Source organism: Spermophilus citellus, assembly GCF_964194105.1.
Source record: "Spermophilus citellus genome assembly, chromosome: 10".
Lineage (NCBI taxonomy): Eukaryota > Metazoa > Chordata > Mammalia > Rodentia > Sciuridae > Spermophilus > Spermophilus citellus.
In genome coordinates, this window is record NC_138197.1 from 44,044,922 (window position 1) to 44,058,158 (window position 13,237).

Genomic DNA, 13,237 nt, shown 5'->3' on the forward strand with positions numbered 1-13,237 from the left:
TTGTTGCATGTGGATTTCCAGTTTTCCCAGCACCATTTGTTGAAGAGGCTATCTTTTCTCCAATGCATGTTTTTGGCACCTTTGTCTAATGTAAGATAATTGTAATTTTGTGGGATAGTCTCTGTGTCCTCTATTTTGTGCCATTGGTCTACCAGTTTGTTTTGGTGCCAATACCATGCTGGTTTTTTGTTTGTTTTTTACTATGTCTCTGTAGTATAGTTTAAGGTCTGGTAAAGAGATGCCACATGCTTCACTCTTCTTGCTAAGGATTGCTTCAGTTATTCTGGGTCTCTTATTTTTCTAGATGAATTTCATGACTGTTTTTTCTATTTCTATGAGGAATGCCATTGGGATTTTTATTGAAATTTCTTTAAATCTGTATAGTGCTTTTGGTTCTATGGTTATTTTGATAATATTAATTCTACCTATCCAAGACCAAGGTAGATCTTTCCATGTTCTAAGGTCTTCTTTGATTTCTTTCTTTAGGTTCTGTTATTTTCATTGTGTAGATCTTTCACCTCTTTTGTGGATACCCAAGTTTTTTTTTCTTTGAAGCTATTGTAAATGGGGTAGTTTTACTCAGTTCCCTTTCTGAGGATTTGTCACTGATATACAGAACTGCCTTTGATTTATGGGTATTGATTTTATATCCTGCTACTTTGCTAATTTCACTTAATAATTCTAAAAGTTTTCTGGTGGAACTTTTAAGATCTTTTAGGTATGGAATCATCATCAGCAAATAGTGACAATTTGAGTTCTTCTTTTCCTATGTGTATCCCTTTAATTTCTTTCACCTAATTGCTCTGGCTAGTCTTTCAAGAACTATGTGAAATAGAAGTGGTGAAAAAGGATATCCCTGTCTCCTTCCAGTGTTTAGAGAGAATGCCTTCAATTTTTCTCCATTTAAAATGATGTTGGCCTGGGGCTTAACATAGATAGCCTTTATGATTTTGAGATATGTTCCTGTTATCCCTAATTTTGAACATGAAGGGATGCTGTATTTTATCAAATGCTTTTTCTGTGTCTATTGAGATGATCATATGATTCTTATCTTTAAGTCTATTGATGTGATGAATTACATTTATTGATTTCTTTATGTTGTACCAACCTTGCATTCCGGGATGAATCTCACTTGATCATAGTGCACGATCTTTTAGATATGTTTCTGTTTTCGATTTGCCAGAATTTTATTGAGAATTTTTGCACCTATGTTTATTAGAGATGTTGGTCTGAAGTTTTTTTTCTTTGATGTGTCTTTGCCTGGTTTTGGAATCAGGGTGATATTGGCCTCATAGAATGAGTTTGGAAGTGCTCCTTCTTTTTCTATTTCCTGAAATAAATTGAAGGGTATTGGTATTAGTTCTTCTTTAAAGGTGTTGTAGAACTTGGCTGTGTATCCATCTGGTCCTGGGCTTTTCTTAGTTGGTAGACTTTTGGTGGCATCTTCTGTTTCATCTGTTGAAATTGATGTTTAAATTATGTAAATCATCCTGATTCAATTTGGGCAAATTATATGACTATTAAATGTATTTCCTCTGGTCTCAACAAATTTATATTTTTGAAGTATCTTTGTATACCAAGAACTATTCTAGGAAAAGGAATATACATTTGGATAATAATTTAAAAATATCTTTTATGAATTTTATATCTTAATTAGAAGAAACAGGAAAAAATTCACAAATCTTTAAATAATTAAATCAGAAGGGGCTGGGGACATTGCTCAGTTGGTAGAGTGCTTGTCTTGCATGTACAAGGCCCTGGGTTCAATCCCCAGCACCAAAATAAATAAAAAGAAATCAGATGCCAGATAGTGATAAAAGGTTGTGGCTCAGAGGTAGAGCACTGGACTAGCACATGTAAGAGGCCCTGGGTTCAATCCTCAGCACCACATTTAAAAAAAAATTAAATAAAATAAAGATATTGTGTCCAACTACAACTAAAAATAATAAATAAATGAATAAATAAATGCATAAATAAATAAAAGATAAAGACCATGATACTGGAGAGAGCAAATGAAATAAGCCATAGAATTAGACCCATTTATTATCTGTATAAGATTTCCAAAATGTTTGCAGAGAGGAGAAGTAAGAAAGAGTTTAACTATCCCCCTACATGAAAAAAAAAAAAAAAAACAGAACCAAGAGTCTGGGAAATGGAAGGCAGCTAGATTTTGGAGTGGGGGGGAGAGGGAGAGGGAGGGGAAGAGAGAGGGTAAGGGAGAGGGACAGATAGTTGTAGTGAAAGACAATTATAGGGAACTTCAAAGAGTTCCTGAGAGTTCTGCTGAATATCAATCTGTGCAGAGAGATAGATAAAGTACCTGTGGCCAGGAAAGATCCACCTAGAAGACTGTAGGGAGCAGTACACAGAGTTCACACAGGTTTGGGAACAGTGCCTTTTCCAGCTGCAGGAGGAAAATCTCAGAATTCATGGTATCAATTAAATCTTACCTCATTAGTGCGGAAAATTATTTCTCAGCTAAATCCTATTCAGGCCTTGACTACCAAAACTTAACAGCAAGAACAAAAATGATCAAACTGATTCCAAAGAGCATAAGCTACTTATAACGAGTTATTCTTACCAAAGCCATCTCCAACTACTATTTAAAATAGCATCCCCTCTCTCTTCCACTCCTGCCATGTTTATCTTTCTTGGTAGATTTATTTTCTTTCTAGGGCATCCATATGAATTTTTTATTACCTGATGTCCTATATAATTTATATATTTTATCATTGTCTTTTCCCATTTAAATACAATGTTTGTAAGACTATAAAGTTATAAATGCTTTTTGTTTGCTTGTTTGTTTTGTTTTTGTTACTCTATCCCCAAATCATAGAACTAAGTGTAACTTCAGGCAGTGGCTACCAAAAGGAGGCAGATTTAAAAGACTGCTGAACAAGGCTTTACTGAGATTTCGCTCCTGTCAGAACCCTCAGACAAGCAGAGTGGGTCTAAGGCTTGACCAGACTGGAATTTTTATTAGATTTAGGGAAGAAAGGGAGAGCTTGGGACAGGAAAAGGACTTTTTAGAGTCCCTAGTCCTACTGAGGTTAGGGGGCAGAACTGGCTAAGATCCAGGATTGGCTAGGAGACCCGGCTGATTGACAGGCGGTTCCATCAGTGCCTGATTGGTGTTTCTCTTATGCAAAAGCTGGCTGCTTGGTGCCTTGTACCTCAGCCACCTCCATGGACCTGACATCAAGTCTGGCTCATAAAAGACTATCAATACACATTGACAAGCTAAATTTCAAAATCTGTGTTTCTATGACTGCATGAAAAAAAATATAAGAATGAAAAGAAAGCATCAACCCAATAATAATGAAACTCTAGGAGATATCCTTTGAGAATGGTGTAAGAAAATTATCAGCAATATTGTTCATTATAATTTTGTAATGTTTTAAATCTATTTTTCTTTATTAATGGCACATATTTCTATGATAGATCTGTCTGTTAAAGAATTATAGCAGTGCCTATCGTAAGATAAGCATTCAAATATTTTACTCAATAGATATACTATGAGCTCCAGGTTTTTGCTAGACACTGTGCAAATGACCTCAGGAGATGGAAAAGAAAAGATCCACAAGTACATCATATTTTTTGGAGCTGGCAAATAATGTCATATGGATGTGCTTACTCAATAATAACTGTAAATCCTTTCTATTTTACTTTACTTTAAAAGTTATGTTATTGTTCATGTAAAAAAAAATGCCAAATTGCCTTCCATGTTTCCTGGTAAGGGATACAAGAAAGATTTCTGGGATGATGAATATATTTCTATATTATAATTGGATGACTGTTATCCAGATGTATAAATTTGTTAAAATTCATTAAATTGCACATTTAAAATGTATGTATATAATTATACATAAATGATGTTAATAAAAATATTAAAATATTTATCTTTACTATCTAATTCTAAATATAACACTTGCTCTTGGAGAAAACAGGAAAGAGAAACTTAAATTAGTATATGGTGGAAATGAGATTTGGAATTTGATTTATATTAAAACTAAAGATTTACAAGATCTAATAAAGATAAGATCAGCAGAGATCTTTACAATCCATGCAAAGATTTTTGACTAAGCAAATTATTACAATAAACTCTTTAAATTTGCTGCAGTCTTGGCTGGGCACAGAATCACGAGCCACCACACACCTTGTAGATTCAAACAGCAATTCTTTATTCCCGAACTCACACCGGCCTCTACACACGTTCTGGGGCAATCCCAGTTCTGCTGCCACCCAATTCACCTACTCCACGACGCTTTTTTTCAAAATACTTTCTGAATCTCTCGAGAACTCAACGGGAGCTCAGGTAGCAGGAACGCCCTATTTCCAGCAGCAATAATCTTCAACCTCCAACTTCCCTAAAACCCATATTGTTTTAAACCAGAACGCCTTAAACTTGTCTTAAACCGGGAACGCCCTAAACCCAAGGACCGGGATACTTCCTCAAACCTGATCAGCTCTAAACCCGGATCCGCCCTGGTCCTTGAGCAAGGTCACCTTACATGCAATGTCAACAGCGAAATTCCAAGGCAAGTCCATTTAACATGGGGTACGCTGGCAAGGAAATTTTGATGCGTCATTCCTACTTGGCAATGGCCCTCAGCAGCATAAATTTGTAAATGTAAAATAATCCTAGTCACCTTTAGTTACAAAAATATCTCATATTCTTTCACAGAAAATTTCAAAAGGTGAATAAAGAAAATTATCCAGGGCTAATAATCTTTTGGTATATTATTTTGCAACCATTTTTCTAGGTGTGTATATACTGGCCTATTTTGTATCATGGATTTTTGCATATTAAGACAAGACTTGTTTTCAGAATTTTTAAAAATATTTGCAAAAGTGATTTTGAAGGTGTGTATCTTTTTCAATAGTATTGGAAGAGTTTAAGGTGGTGGAGAGAGCTGTACATAGTCGTGACTCAGCTCAGGAAATAACGGGCTTTTTACCTAAATAAATCCTTTTACCCATGTAAAAATGTACAAACCATACAACTATCTAAACTATGAGAAGCAAGAGCAATAACACTTTTGCAGACCTTCATGTTTACTTAAAATACATTAAAACATCCATCATTGTTCCAAGTACTTGGTGTGTACTCAATAAATGATTATATAATCCATATATCATAATTATTTTAATCACTTTCATATTATGAGACAATATTAAATTTTTCTCTTCTATAATAAAGTCTGTTTAAAGCAGTCTGGTTTTCTAACTAGTTATAGCCTAAATTTTTGGAGGTGTCAGATTAGGGTCAATTATGATATAATAGCACATGTATCATTCTATGTATATAATTTAAACTTGTCACAATTTGCTTTATATTATGGTCTTTTAGTTCCTAAAAGCTTAATTTTGATTATTATTTGTAAAATTTCAAGAACATTTTAGTAAGAGCAATTGATTTTATTTTATTTCTAGAGCACTTGCATATCTGCCAATATCTCTATTTTGTCTTTATATTTCAAGATGAATTTATCTGTCTTTATAATTAGGTTTTTACAAAAGTTTTCTTTAAAAATTTTGTAGACTGTTATTAATTGAATGCTTCTCACATAGTTTGAAAAGAAAATTTAAGTCATTCTTAATTGATCCAGTAGTTTTAATCTGCTTCTTTTCTCTTGGGAATCATAAATTTTGTGTGTGTGAAATACACTGAATAGTATTTGATATGCAGAATTCTATTTCTCTGCACTCCCAGAATAGGGTTTGTCATTTCTACTGCCAATTTATCACTTTATATTCTAGAAATTTGTATTTGGGCTAGAATCTAATCTTTATATTTAAAATATTTATTCATATTTTGATGTGTTCTTTCATTTTTCATTTGTCCTTTTCTGTGTTCATAAAAATCTTCCCATGTTTTTCATTGATGTCATTTAACTGATTTTGTGTGGTGCCAATTCAACTCTTCACTGCATAAAATGCAGAATTTAAGGTATGACCCTAGAGATTCTGTTTATATTTATTTTTTTAAAATTATTTCCAGACCTGTACTTTATTCTTTTAGATTAATACATCTGTGTTCCATTCATGATGATTAGCTTTAAAAAATTTTACTTACATGTAACATGTTAATTACTCTTTAATTACTGCTACAAATACCTGAGAAAATCAACTTAGAAAAGATTCATTTTGGTTTAGAGTCTTAGATTATCCAGTCCAGGCTCCTCTGGTCCCATTGGTTTGGGCTAGTGGTGAGGCAGTGTGTCACCAGGGGAAACCTAGGGTGCAGCAAAACAGCTCACTTTGTGGTCAGGGTTCTAGCACGTGTGAACACACACACACACACACACACACATACAGGTGGGGGAGACCAGGGTCCCACAATTCTCTCTGAGAGCATGCCCTACTAGGGACCACTTGCTAATGGTGCCAAGTTAGGAACTAAAGCTTGGACACTTGGCCTTTGGGGGATATTTGGGATTCAAACTATAGCATGTATTTATTTGAGGGTATGTGTGTGTGTTTTGTTTTTTGTTTTTTTGATGCTTATAAAAAGAAAAATATTCTATGTTCTCTCTCTCTCTCTCTCTATTATATGTGGTGCACCAATTTTATCCTTATCTTTCTCAATCATTCTTTTGGGAAGAGGTATTGTATCTCCTTCAAATCTCCTTGTCTCAACATAATTTCTATGCATAACTGAGAACTGATTTAATTTGGTTCTGTTATATTGAGGTCGGAGGTAGTTTTTAAATTGTTTACCTTCTCATTAGGAGTTAAAAAATATGGAGAAAAATATACAAATTGTGGTAGTTTCTTCTTTAAAAAATGAATAATTGAACATGAATAATTAAAATATACAGTTCTTTGAACCTTCTCCCAACCTTTTCAACATCTGTCTCTATTGTCTGTTTGCCTGTTACCTATGAGTAGTATCCAGGTTAATACAGCCTCCCAGTGCCTCTTCTCTCTACTTTGAATATTTAAAGAAAGATAGGATTTGTTTGTGGTGGGTCTGGAATGATGAGTTAAAGGATGTGGTTATATCATAAAACCATTTTCATATAGGGAGGGACATGTGGCCAGTTTCTTGTACAAAACTTTGTTAGCAAGCTAGGTCTTCAAACTGGGATAAAATATTCTAGCTACTTGATGCTAAATGAAATGTGCAGGGGCTAGGGATGTGGCTCAAGCGGTAGTGCGCTCGCCTGGCATGCGTGCGGCTGGGGTTTGATCCTCACCACCACATACAAACAAAGATGTTGTGTCCGTGGAAAACTTAAAAAAAATATTAAAAATTCTCCTTCTCTCTCTCCTCCTCTCTCTCTCTCTCTCTCTCTCTCTCTCTCTCTCTCTCTCTCTCTCTCTCTCTCTTCTTTAAAAAAAAAAAAGAAGAAGAAATGTGCACATTTTAAGTCCAGCAGGTAGAACAAGCATAACCTGTGATTTTATTTCTGATTTCAATTCCTATTATAATGAGTCAAACACTGTATTTCTGTTACATGGCTTCTGTTATATGAAACTTTATTGATATTATAAATTGCCATTATTCAAATTAAAAAAAGGAATATTAATATAAAATTGTAAAATGGTGGATTCAGATCTCATAACTAGTTAGTGTCTGAATTAAATCCCTGTGATTAAAAATCATATGCCAATATATGTCCAACATTAAATATTTAAGTAGATAGGACTTACTAGTGTGTCTGCAAAAAGTTAATTCATCAAAGCTGTGTGGCATTATGTTTTCCTGGTAGAAGAGATTCAATTTTTATATATTAATCTGTTTAATATATTTTAGGACATCATTAACCAAAATTATTTGCTTTTTAAAATGATTTTTTTATCTACAATGTTTTGTGAGTGTCCTCTGCTAGATCATCGACACAGTCATAGGTATTACACTAGAAATAAAGAATAAAGTAATATTAGCAGGCACTACATTTTGCCTGATATTTTAGAACATCAACTGTAACAAGCAAGTTATATTCATTTAAAATGATGTAGTAGAAAAATATCTTTTAGAATAATCATTTTCTATTTTGTGTAGTTTTTAAGTTTCATTTTATTCATTGTTATAGAATAAGATACACAAGGAGTTGAAAAGGGCCTTGAGGTATTGTTTAGTCGATCCCCATACAATCATACAGTTACCAGAAAAACAGGTCAAGAGGCATCTTAAATTGCATTTCACTACACAGTAGTCCTTACATTCAGGAGTGTTATTCTTAAATTAATCTGAATTTCACAACTCATCATTTAAATTCATTTTATGTAGTCTATAGTGGATGTAATTTCTATTTTTGAAGATGGTTTTAAGAGATTATTTTCCCTTAGAACAAAATCCTCCACTTGTAAATCTTTCAGGTTTAATTTTCTAACATTTCACAGATATTTAATAATTCTCTAAGTTCAGAATTTTACTAAAAACAATGGGAATACTATCCAAGAATATAATAAATATATTCTTCCCTCCAAATGATTCAATTTTATTTTGGTATTATACCTAAATCATTTAAATATCATGATAAACTACTGAGTTATTAATCATCATTTGTGACTTCAGTCAACTTCAGTTATGTGTTTATTCATTATTTACTACTTTATAATGCCAACTTTCACTTTTTATCTTAAAGAGATTCATCCAGGAATTGGTAGTTTTGCAATCTTATAATTTTGCATCATATCTCATGTCTATTCATCCACTTTTCTTCTCATTTGGCTATTCCTCTTCTTTATCTTTCTCTTACTTGATACTTAATTTTTCTGAGAGATGGGTACATATATCCTTAGCCAGTATTTAATTGTGGAATATATATTATACAATTCTATAAATCTATAATTCTATAGAAAATATATATACATATTATGTGTATATATGTGTGTGTGTGTGTGTGTGTGTGTATGTATACACACAAAAACACACAAGCAGGTGCTTACAAAGGTGTAACTGTGTTAGTCTAACATCTGCAAAGAATATGTTTAAGTTCAATAAGACACTTATTTGAAAATTGTTGATTTATAATGATCAAATTCCACAATTTTAAACAATTTTAAGCAGATTAATGTGCTATATACTTTGGAAAATAACAATATGTATAAAATACAGAATTCTTTTACAAAAGACCTCAAAGTGTTCTGATCTATTAAACAACTTGTCATTTAGAATTTCTTCTTAAATGTATTAAACATTTTACCCTTAACTCAACCCAAGAATTTTTAATCCTCAGTTGTATTTGTGTGGAGAAATACTTCAAAATTTTCAAACCTAAAGATTTGGATACCTTGTAAATAAACCTAGAGCTCAAAAAACTACAGCCAAATTTTATGTAAGTGTTTCAAAGAGTTTTCATTTGTCTGGTGGTTAAATACTTACCTTGAGTGTCTAAAATGGTCTAAAAGTTGTAAACACAACTCTAAGTTAAACTTTCATATAATATCAATTGTTTGCATCTCTTACTCTCTATTTTTTTCCTGCTTTTTCTTAATTATTTATGTCCTAGCTGTTCCAGAATTACTAACTTGTTGGTCATTTCCACTTTGACACTGATATTTTATAATCCACAGACTCCTAACTTAGAATACAATTCTATTATTTAAAAAAACAGCTTGTGTCATATCTGTATCTGAAAAGGAAGAAAAATAATCTTTTCACTGGTTTATACATTTGAAAATTATGATGAACTTTTTCTTTTCCTATAAAATAATAGCTTGTCACCATAGAGTATATTTCAAATTTATGGTATACTTTTTTGGGGATTTTAAAATACTTTAAATAATTTGGGCTTTGCATGATTCCTCTAGAATTGTAGAGTATGACTGATAACTGCCTTTAGAATCCCTAATAGCTAAATTACAATTATTATGCAAAGCCCTACAATAGACAGTTATATGGATTGTTAAATGACTTTGCCTTTTTTGCAAACTATAATCATTTTCCTTTATTAGCTGAAGGATTTTATAATTTAAGGAAGATGAGAAACCTATAAGTCACGCTTTCAAATAAGGAACATGGATATTGCAAACATTAAATTTCCCCATAAAAATGTTAAGGCATCATTAAACTAGGTTCAGATTAATACAATTCAGTCAACTCTAGATAGATATCTCCCATAATAAGCTGAAACAATACCTAGTGATCTAAGATGTAAAATATTTTACTACAGCCAATTTATAAACCTATAAAACATACAGGTATCATTCAACCTCTTTATTAATAGTGCATGCCTTGTATTAAATCAAAACCATTTTAAAAACTCTCTCCCCTTTGGCATTCCCATCCTCAGCTGTCACCCCTCATTATGTGTTATCTCATTGAAGCTCATCCAAAGTGAATGACAGCATCTTTTTTACTAGAACAGCACAGGCAATTCCAAGCCTAGTGATACAGCTAAACTTTCTCTGAGATTTATGGACACATTTTCTACCCTCAACCTACAACATTCTCTGAGCTAACGTTGATGTATTTGTTTTTCTGTAGATAGGTATGTTATTTGCTCACTTCGGAAAAATGTATCTTATTACTTTTAAAGTTTTGCAATTTGCTTTACAAGTGAATTGTATTCACAAGGAAACAGATACTCAAACAACCTCATGTTTTAGACAATTTTGAATGTGTTTGGAGGATTCCTTTTTTCACTCTGTTTTTCTCTAGCAAAAAAAAAAAAAAAGTGAAACATTTTATATTGGCTTAGTTGCTGAGGATTTTAATGAATTATCTGTTCTGGTAATGTATTGCCAGGCAACAATTCTAAAATAATCATGATACATTTCATGAACACAAATCTATCACAGGGATGAGATTTAGGCGGCGTGGGTGGGGAGGAGATAACTCATCTCTGCTTCATCTACTATCTAGCAGCTGAAGTAGCCCAGAGATTGGAACTTGGAATCATCAGAAGGTTTACTCATACCTCTATTGGGTTAAATGATCACTGATTCTATGTGGTATCTCCAGCTGGTGCCTTTAGGGTAGCAAGATTCACACATGTTAACACATGGCTTCCAAAGTAGAATCCTAAGGGAGAAGAAAATGATGGACACTATATCTCCTTTTATAATCTGGCTTCATAAGTGATACACTTTCACTTTGTTCCATTTATCAAAAGAGAATCCATAAGTTGATCAATAATTAAGCTAGTGTGACAGGAATGGGAAGGTTGAAACGATGTTTTGATTTGAGAAATTACAAAAACCCCACAAAACTGTGCTACCATCACACACTTTGATGATGTCACATCATCAAAGGGCCTTGTGCAGGCTAGGCAAATGCTCTGCCATTGAGCTATATCCCCAGCACCTCAACTATTTATTTCTAAAGTTACTCCATTACAAAACACTCTGAAAATATCCATTCTTGTTCTTACTACTGTTCTTTCTGTAGCCTCCTTGTAATGAGGTGTGTCATTGCAGGTCATCCTGATACAAAAAAAAAAAAAAAAAAACATAGAGTATAATAGATAAAAATTTCTAAGTGCAAAAATAAAAGTATTATACATAACAAAGAAATGTTTTACTATGAATCATCACAGATAAAAATGCATTAATTAATCTATTAAAGAATCTGTATACTTTTTGAACATTAGAGTTCCTACATGTAATGGGGATAAATATGTTATTTTTTAAGGTGAAAAATCCCCAAGTAATTTTTAGCTTAAAAAAAATGATCAAAGGAATGAAGGCCAGATCTCTAAAAATGAGACTATCCAGAAGAATAAGAACAAAACAATGAAAGAAATATAACTTCTTATCCTAACTTTTACATATATAGTATCAATATAGTGTGTATGTATGAGTATATATTTATATAGTGTCAATATTGAAACTTAAAATTTCTATTTATATAGTTGGCTAAAAATATTCTCCTTGAATTTGCAAGGATAACTACACAATAAACATTTATGTTTCATTCACATAGTAATGAATATCCCTAGTTTACAGGGAGTTTTTCTCACTTTCACTCAATACTTTAATGCCAGCCAAAAGAGGACTGTTCCTCATTATGATCCTACACAGAGGTAACCATGACACTCATCAGAAGAAGGAAATTATACCAGTTGGCAGGATTTCAAGAAGCACATTTTGTCGTTCACCTTGCTTATTAGGAAAGTAGATGTAGTACACTGATTTCCAGGCAATCATTAATTGTTTTGCCAGTTGGTCAGAGGTCTTTAAAAGGTAAAACTGGATGATCAGTGATAAGAAGGTCTAAGAAAAAGGCATATGAACAGATCACTCAGAAAGGACATAAAATACACAGATATTTGTATATAATGTAATACTCACCAGAGAGCAATTTACCAAGGATAAATCACTTAACCAGATAGACAGGATGACATGGCCAGAAGATATCAATCTGTCTTTTTTGTTAGCTATTTCTGTGCTCATATAATATACACATGAGAATATTGACCATGGTGATACAAATGAAAACAATGCATGGGTTCACAACGTAGCCTTTCATTCAAGATATTCAAGTGAGTACATCACTTCTAAATATCGAGCCAGCCAGTATCAGAAATGGAGTCAACCACAGTTATTTTGTTTGGGGAACTAGATGGGTGGATAATTGGGAACAGGTTAAATCTAGACATCCAGATTATGCTGTCCGAAGATTCTAGAATCTGCATTGATATTGAGAAACACAGTTCAATGGTAGCCTCCACTGATGGAGAACAACCACACTGATCTACTGTTTACTCAGACCCATAAAGCAGTCATCCTGTTCCCACAGTTGTCTGTACCCCCTTACCAGTACAACCCTTACTTCCTAAGTAAAGAAAGTTCGCTTGAATTCTTCCAGTGAAAATAATCAAATGGTGTGTTTTGGATCCAATCTACATCAATATTTCTAACCAGTCCCTGCCATCTTTGTAAACATTCAGAACCTGTGTTGCTTACTTCCACAGGATTCTCTTTTTCCACTACATTTTCCTTCAGGATAACAACAGTATCAGATTAAAAAACAGAATCAGATTGTTAAGGAACAGCAAAGCTGTATGGAACAGCTCTAGGTGTCATTCCTAAAATGTTGAATTATGACTCAGGGTGAATAAGCCTATGTCAATGAATTTTCTTCTATATAGCTTGATCATCTATGTTATGATTTCCTCTGTCCTGTCTACTACCCTCTATGCAAGATCATCTTCCATCTTCCCCAGGTTCCTGCTGGTATTTATTAAACAAGTGTGTGTGCACCATTGCTTGTAGTACCATTTTTAACTTGTCTGAGACCTAACCTTCATTCTCAACACTTGGCCAAAGTTAGGATGACAGCCTT